Source organism: Acipenser ruthenus, chromosome 25, assembly GCF_902713425.1.
Source record: "Acipenser ruthenus chromosome 25, fAciRut3.2 maternal haplotype, whole genome shotgun sequence".
In the NCBI taxonomy this organism is placed as follows: domain Eukaryota; kingdom Metazoa; phylum Chordata; class Actinopteri; order Acipenseriformes; family Acipenseridae; genus Acipenser; species Acipenser ruthenus.
The window spans coordinates 20924339-20933954 of NC_081213.1; positions in this window are offsets into that span (position 1 = coordinate 20924339).

Genomic DNA, 9616 nt, shown 5'->3' on the forward strand with positions numbered 1-9616 from the left:
TACCCTGGTCATGCAGGCTGCTGTGGGATATACTGTATTTTACCCAAGTGGTGCTGCATCAATTTCCCAGTGACCAATTAGCGCCAGCTCTCTGACAGACACCGTTATCCAAATAACCCTCAATGTAAAGAGAAGATTGTGAAAACAAGCTCCTGGGTGCTATTTCTAGCAAATACGGTACTTATTTAACTGCAGCAAAGCACTGGAATACAAATGTACTCCTGTTAGTTTCTTTGTTAGTGGGGCTTGCGAAGCAAGAGTCCCCACTTTAAATCTTCGACATACTTTTTCTTCTTCTTATTCTTTGGTACGCTACTCCTCTTACACCGTTTAAGCTAGAAACACCGTTCAAACTTTAAAACGTGTAGACCGGTCTGGAATAGTGTGCTTGTATACAACTTTTTATATCTTTTATACTTTTTAAACTATTAATCTTTTTGTCCTTTTTTTGTCCATCTTCATTCACTTTAATGGGACTTTTTTCAACAAAGCTCCCCATTGTTTAAAAACACCCAGACTTCCAACATTCTATTTACTGTAAACGATGTAACTTTTGACACAAATCAGCTACTTTGACCACTTTCCCAACAAGTAAGACAAAAAGTTAGAGCATATGGAATCTTCCTCTACTTCTCTGCTATTCAAATATGAAATCAAAACAGAAATAACTTTTACCAATCAAGAGGTACACCGGTTTTAGTAACCGCACCAACTATGTTTTCTGTGAACTTTTAGGAATAACTGCCATTTTGACCACTTTCCCAACAAGTTAGACAAATACTTAGAGCAAATGAAATCTTCCTCTACTTCTCAGCTATTCAAATATCAAAACAGGAATGGCGTCTACCAATCAAGAGGTACAGCTGTTTTAGTAACCGCATCAACTTCTTTCAGTAGGCTACTTCCCACTGTTGAATTAACTGTCATAGAACTTTGAGAAATGTCAAATTATAGCACATTCTAAGCATGAGACAATTAGTAAACAATGTGACTTTTGAAACAAATCAGCTACTTTGACCACTTTCCCAATAAAGCAAGCTCCATAACTGTACTTGTAAAGTCACCATCTAGTTATCTGTTATACTGCACATTAAGCAGCTATACTTGAATGTGATTCCGTTATCTTTGCTCATTTGGAAATGTGAGAACACAACTTGTACTGGAAAGTGATTTTATGATCACATGAAGAGAGAACGCAGGAGCAGGAGCTAGTATATTTTCATTGAAACCATTTTAACAAGATTTCAGGTAAGAAATTACTAATTAAAATGTCTGCGTGCTGCAGACCCCCAAGGAATTACAGCCTCATATGTTTACAATAAAATACAATTAAATACATTACTATGCATAGAGAAGTAATACTCTTGCACACAAACTAAATCGACAAGTAAATATGCAGCTGAATTTCTGAGCACATTTCTACAGGGTGCCCTTGGTATTTAGAACTCTGACAGGGAGGACTTTGTTGCTGGTTCTTGCGCGGATGTGTGCAGCTGGGATGTGTAATAGGAGATGCGTTGCTAGGCAACCAATTGAGCAGGTAAGCTCATCCGGTGTTGAGCTGATTGGGAGGTCAGGATTGGCTGGGGGAGCGTGACCGGGAGGTTAGCTCAAAAAGTGACTGCACCACAACTTGAGGCTACTGCACTGCCATAGCCATACAGGCGGGCGCTGAGCGAAATTACTGTGTGTACATCGAGGAGGAGAGCATCTGCTCCATGGAGAGAACTACTACACAAACCCCTTCCATTCCAAGACGGTGCTTGTGAAGGCATTGCCCAGCTGAGGCCGTCAGTCGCCAGGAGAATGCCGGGACATCACTAGGTCAGTTTAGAAGATTTGATCCCAAACTAAGTATAGAGAGGGTTTTGTAGTGTAGTAGGTTCCTGGAGAAAGACGTCTCTTTTAGTGAGGATAGCGCTTTGTTTTCTTTTCTTTATTACATCTGGTGCTATGCTTGATTACCATTGTTTGTACCCTATTGTCAGGGTCTGTGTTTATTAAATCTGCACACCTGTGTGGCATGTCAACACCCACTGCTCTGTCTGATTCAGTATTATTCAGTGACAACCCACCTTTGTAACATCACCCTGTTACAAAAACGTAATAAGGTCATTGGTTAAACTGCAGCACATTAACACCAAGAATTGTGAATATATAGCATTGATATAAAATTGATGAAAGTGAATGAATCACCATAGCTCCACAGACTAACAGAACAGTGGTTATTTTAGTGTTTGTGTTTCATTACATTTTTTTAATTGACTAAGAAGAGTGCTCCTTCCTCCAGGAAAGCCAACCCTTGGCATCTCTGGGCATTATTTGTGCATGGTTATTAAACACTGGAAATTAATGGTAACAATTTTACTTTCAGCTAGAAGTTGGGGTATAGTGTCTGGTATATTGTGGCTTTTTATTTTATGTTTTACCATGGGTTTAATTTATATCCACCTGGTAGGAACAGCAAAGGAAATAGCATAAATCATATTTGACAATACAATGGCACATGTTTTATAGGTCTATCTGTTTAAAAGATGCCTCTGACGCTCAGTTAGGGTTTGTGGGCTTTAAATATACATATTAAGAGACAGATGGTTTGCAATCTTAAGATAACTAGCTTTGTATGATGGGTTTTAGAATGCCATCACCCCTTTTGTTCCACAGGCAGTTTGTTCAATACCCACTTATCTCAGAACATTGTCACCACCTGTAACACAGGTAATGCACTGGGATATGTGCTTAGGTATGGTAAGGTTAGCAAATCTGTGACTGGAGAACAATGACAGCAGCAGCAAGAATTATGAATGTCCATTGCAGTCCTATGAATAGATGACAAGCAGCGAGCACAGGAACCACACAAACATGAAATTAATGAGGCAGCATAAGAGAATGCAGAACTGAACAGAAAGACACAGGGGTTACCAGGCTAAGGCAAGAAATCATTAATCAATGTGCAATACCAAGAGATGGAAAATTATAGCAAGTGAAATTACAATCTATTTTATGGATATAAGGACAGCTTTGGTTATATAAATGTCCTGTCAAGTTCTACTGTCTGGCTGTGACAAGCAGCTTTTGGGTTTATGCATTGTTCAGGTTTCATTTGCTGCAGCAATTTGTAGTTTTGCCTGATTTTATTCGGTCTCAACATTTTTCCCCCTGCAATTTTGCCCTTGTAAAAAGCTAATGGCATTTAAGGGGGTTTTAGATGATCAATGATTGTCATCAGCTTTTTAGAAAGAGAATGACAAGTGTGTTTGTGTTGCTGACAGATGGGTTAATGCACCAATGGCAAACATTTCTCATTCATAAACCTGTATAATAAGAGAGAGGCTCTGTACAGCATGGTGCCTTTATTGCAGATGGCTTCTTTGACACTTTGGAGACCAGTTGGGACTGTAACCTTTAATTACCTTTCTGTGGCAAGTGTTCTTTATGTGACATTGATGCTCTGATGTGGATCCCAGGCATGGTGTGGGATTAGATGCCATGTCAGCCCATCTGTTGAGAATAAGTCTGGAACATTTCTTATGAAGGGTAATTTGGTTTTATTACAGTCCAAGCATGAACTACTTTTAAAGCGCTTGTATTCTTTTGATTTGGCACATTTTTAAGAATGTGCCCCATTCTACCTACTGTTCCTGATTTTTAAAACAATACATTTGTGTTATTGGACCAAAATCTGGATTAGCAATTTCAACAGATTCATTCCTGGTAAGAAATTAAAAACAAAACATGTATTAATTGTTGTACACCAGCTAGACATGGTTTCTTTTTTTATATATCAGCACAAGCAACCCAACATGCCTGCAAACGACCATGCCTGTGGGATTCTTCTAACATTATTTACTGGAGGAGATTAACATTGTCGGGAACCTGATCGTGAAATGCTGCCAACACTTTCAAATCTGCTCACACTAAAGATTGGAGCAGCTAGTAAGCATGTATAAGACTAGTATACCTTTGCTTACCCCTTAGAATACTACACAAAGCCTAAGGGTGTGCCATAACTTTAACTTAAACGTAAAGTTAAACTGTGCTGTAACTTCAATTTTCAACCTCTAAGCACACTCAGAATTTTGTTTTGTTGAACATGTTTTTTTTTTTCATTTTCAATTTAGCACTCTATTGTTCTATTTTAAAAAGAAAACATACAAGTTTTGCTATATTAGAACTGAATACAAATGAGCTGCAAAAATGTTTTTGCCATCTATAAAATTACTGTTTTGATTTATTTGGCATTTGCACACATTGTTTGGATCTTTCCTGAAATGTATTTTTAATTGTTCATATTTTAAACGATATCTGACTTGCAGTAGTAAGTGATCTAATAATAATTGTTAACCACACAGTATCCCTGTTTGTTCCATCCTATACTTTCAGTGTTTTATAAATTAGCAGTATGTTTTCAGTCATTGCATGACTGCTCCTGTAAAATAAATGGGATTGTTTTTAGCCTAAAAGACATTAGAGAACACAAGTGGTATAAGTATCTGATGACTGAAGCCATAATGTGTTTCTTTCATGAATGAATGAACCAATAACCACAAACCAGAACTTTCCAAAGCATATAGGATGCATGCAATGAAGTATGTTTCATAAGCAACATTCACTTTTGAACATTTCATTAAAGATCCCTGTCATGTACCTTAAATTGTTCATATGGATGCCTTAAACCAAGGTAAATACTACTGCACATTCTTATTTAACTGTGAATGTCATGGTCTCTAAATAACAGGTGTCAGGCTAGATCAGCAATACAGTAAATGTCTTCCCTTAAAACATTTGTGCAGCGCACTGTGGAAAAAGCTTTTTTTTTGTTTTGGTTTGTGTATGGCTTAGGCAGACTGCTTACTGAAAAGCCTTATCCATGATTTGTAAACCACAGTAATGACTAGAATAACCATCTTCAATTGGCTTGTAAATAATAATATTTCTAAACTGGTACTACAGAAATCATTTTCTCCTGACCAATAAATGTGCATCATCTTGAAGCTGGTATTACAATGGCTGTGGAAGCATGCTGGAAAACGTTTTTCGAGGTTATGAGTAGTTAATCCAAATAAGATCAGCGCAGAGCTTAAATGATATGAATCTAATAAAATGTAAAAATGACATGCTGGTACAAAACATACAGAAATCTCAACTCCCAAACATGTGCCAGTAGACTAAATGGACTGATAAGGGCCTCCCTTGAACTTAAATTGCCCCTGTATCAGCCTCAGAATTACGTCCTTACCAATGTGATTATTTCAATAACTACTGTATAGCCCTGTCGGTACCTTTCTTCAACTTGGGTGTCATAGTTTTTAAAGTCTTTCAGACATTGCTTGGTATTTACGGTGAACTGCAGACCGCAAACTTGAAGGTCACATTCATCAATTGTAGATGATTCAGTCTGTAAATAAAACCTGAAACACGGGCTACAATTACTAACCCTAGGAGCAAAAAGCAACAAGCTTGGTTCCATAAAGGAAAATAAACTTTCTTGATGCCCTGGCTAAGGTGCACATCAGCAATTCATCTCAAGCATACTGCCTTAAAAGATTCTCTTATACAAGAGATTGTATAAAACCTGGTCTGGTTCTCTAACCATTGAAACCAGAATGTGACTGATGTATTAATAATTATTATCTAATGAATAAAACAACATGTCATGATGCACACACAACTTAAAATGACTTGGTAAATAGTACACAGATTACATAACAGGACTGTTTAGAAGGCACCATTTATTTAACAGCTAGTAAATGAAATATAATGAGACACAAATATCTTTTCAGCTGTTTTCATAAAATGTGTTTACTATGAGTAAAAATGCTTGTGTAACACCAAAAAGGGAATTTTTTTAATGCCTTACCACTTACTGAGCAGGAGTAAAGAAGACCAATGAACAACCAGAAGAGGTTGATGAGGAGTAATTAAGTAAACTATCTCTTGTCAATTTTCCTTCCTACAGTATATCACAAAACACAAGGGCCAATGCAACGCTCTGCATGACAAAGGTTCAACCGAGCAAATCTCTGTCACTCATCCAGCACAGCAAATGAGTACTGCTTTTACCCACAGCATTTCTATTATTGTTTGCTTTTAAACTGCAGTTTACCTGTTGATGACAATATGTAGGGGAGGGGGGGGGGGGGGGGACTTTAAAAGATTTTCTTTACGGTGAATATGGTGTACAGGCACACACACACATGTTTAACCTGATAACCATGGGATTTTACACAGAGGCATTAACAAAAACTGTCAAAATGGGTTTGGTCTAGTAAGTTTCATCCCTAGTGGCCTGACATAACAAAAGCAGCTCATAATTAGACATGGCTTGTCATGTTTGATATCCAAGATTAAATAAGCATGCAGAATACATTATCCTTGCAGTCAAGCTTCTCAGACACCTATTTTAAAAAAAGTATTTGATTGTTCCTTTAATAGAAATACCTTACCCCCATCTATGCAGCAAGCACTAATAACACTGATTCACAAACCTAACAAGCACCTCTTAGATTGCCATAATTATCACCCAATTTCTTTAATTCAAACCAATTGCAAAATACTAAGTACAATTCTAACTTTTGGATTACAGAATGTAATTGATAAACATATTCATAATGATCAAAAAGGTTTTTATAAAAGGGAGATTTTCTTCAGAAAATATCAGACAATTATTAAATCTCCATCCGCCTGTCAATCTGTCACACTCTAAATGGTGACCGTGATAACTGCCTTGATTTTTCAGGTCCTGTGTGATTATTCTGCATCTGCTATTTTTAAAGATCATTGTGGACAGGTATTTATAGTCGTTTTTCAAGGCTTTCTTTAGACTTACAGGTATATAGACATATTAATGACACCAGACCTTGAACAACTGGAATGATTAATCCTCTGGTGATAGCATATTGAAAATCTTGCTCTTAAACAGGATTTTATGGATTTATTTTGACAAATGACAGGTCTTTTTGTTCTTGAGTACAGGGTTCAAAATAGTCGCCCCCCCTCCCCCCACTACATAATGTACATATAATGTCTGCAATAAAATCTAATCCAAATAGGGATTAACCAGTGGTTATTGACTGGTTTGGTAAGTAATGGGCTAAGAACAAGTGTACTAATGATTAGCAACATTGTGTTAGAAAATGTGACAAATACAGTTAAAAATTTACAAATACTTTAAAAGTTAGCACCTTTAAAATCTAGATTACTTCCGGTTTACAATTTCTGAACTGCTCAAGGATTTAGAGCTCTATAAGGCTTCACAGAGAATTCCAGTCCAGTCCATCCTGTTAAATCCTTATTATTTTGTGTGATTATTTTAAAGCCAAACAATTAAGGTCTTTGATTAGAAATAATTAATGGTAAGCAAGTACTATATTATGTCACAGTTCTTAGAGTAACTGAAAGCTTTTAAAATCATTAGTGCTTTGATATGTAGGCTAGTAGCAGCTACCACCCAAGCACATCTTGCATTTAATGAATATGTAAGCCTTTCCAGACACTGTGACTACATGTTTCTCATAGAGAGAATAAATATTTTATATGTAATATTGTCCAAAGTGCTTCACTCACTGTCAATTTCTTTTAGAGGGGAAACAAACGTTGACGATGATTATAGTTCAATGAACTTCCAAGCAAAAATGTATTATCACTGTTAAGTTTGAATTTGGCAAGCTGTATTTTAGTACTGCTCTCAATAATAATTACACCTTCTGTATCTTGTACTTGGTTTTACTCTTAAAGGTATCCATATTCATGTTTTTGTAATTTATTGTACTTATTACTTGCTCTTAATGGAATTTACTCTTATAACCAAATATTTACCTTGTAATCGCTCTCAAACGTAATTATTTACTGTCTTTTTTATTTTCTCTCATCTGAATTTCAAACTGCTATTATCTGTAATATGATACCTTGTATATGTGATACTTTGTAACAACTGTAATTCGCCCTGGATAAGGGTATCTTAATAATAAATAATAATGTATGCAGTTGATATTAGAGATGCTGGATGATACAGTTTTGTGCTGTGTATATATTATATTATATTGGCAAAAAAACATAAAGATATTTATCCATAGCCTATGTCCCATTCACATTAATGTCAGTCTTACATCACTTTGTTATTCAAAGTGCTTGTTTTGAGATTTAAAACCCAGTGGGTTGACCAATCTGCGTGTCAGTCATGATCAGTATTCACAGTACAAATCCTTCAATTGAAATGTTTTACATTGCATGCAATACAAGTGTATGCAGGCATGACACAAGTGAAAGCTTGCAGTTATTCTCAGCTCAGAAACACAACACATCTGGGTCACTTCCCAAGGTGTAGGTAAAGTCGACTGCATTGTATTGACTGACCAGATGGAAATGTGACCACAAGAAGGAGAGGGTTGTGACTTTCATGAAAGAAACACATATCTAAAATGTATGCTATGGAATGGATGCCACAAGGGGTAACTGCATTTCTACAGTACCGATCAACCTCCTATACTGGACATCTTCAAAAAAACCTTTAAGAAACTCAAGTCAAGTAGATAAACATTTCAGCTAGTGCCAAGTGTAAGGTCTATTTCCCTACACTTTCCCAGCAGGCCACATGGTGGATAAGCACTACTTGAGCTAATACAGTCCCATTACTTGTGTATATCCTCTTTATTCAATGCATCACCTCTAGTATAAATCCTATCCTAAGCTCCACCCTCCAGGTTCATCCACCCGTATAGTACAATTAGTAGCCAATATACACTTAGCCAATTAACCAACACATTATCCATGTGTTCCTATAGGGGTTACACCCCCCCGCCCCCCCCATACAATACCAAAATACATTTGACTAACTGCCAATTATTATGTAGTGCAAAGTATATGATATTTGTGCCTGGATAATCACAATAGTATTGGTTGCAATCCATTATCTTTTTCACAGATAGTGTTCCACTTTCTAATAAATTAAACCTCTCCTTTAATGGGCAAGCCCTGTTCACTCGTTATTGTTACTATGACACCCTTCATTTGATAATTCAATGACTGAGAAAGAATTAATTCATCAAAGTCAAAATATCCTTAGCATGTAATCCACTGTAACATTTGAATTTGCTTTCTTCTGTCAGCCTGTGGAACTCCCTTTAAAATGTTCTCATTAAAATGATTAGGCAATCCCTGGCCTCGGTCAGGTCTGTGTTGGCTGGTGCCGCAAGAGTTTACCCACGAAGCACAATCTTTGCGCCTCATTCCCCTTACATCTCAAAGTGTTGCTATGTAGAATGTTAGTAGAGTAATAAGGTAAAACTTAGAAGAAACTGTCAAGTAGGTATGTGCCATGGTAAGAACTTATATATATATATATATATTGTAACACAGCAAGGAGGGGGTTAATATCCTCTCTGCATGAAAAACATGTGCAAATGCACATTGGTTTGAGTTAATTGTTTAGTTAATTGCGTTATCCCCTGCACCTGGCTATCATTGTAAATTAAAGCCAGGTGCAGGGTATTTAAAGAGAGCAGTGTGTGCAAGCAGGAAAGGAAAGGAAAGGAAAGGAAAGGAAAGGAAAGGAAAGGAAAGGAAAGGAAAGGAAAGGAAAGGAAAGGAAAGGAAAGGAAAGGAAAGGAAAGGAAAG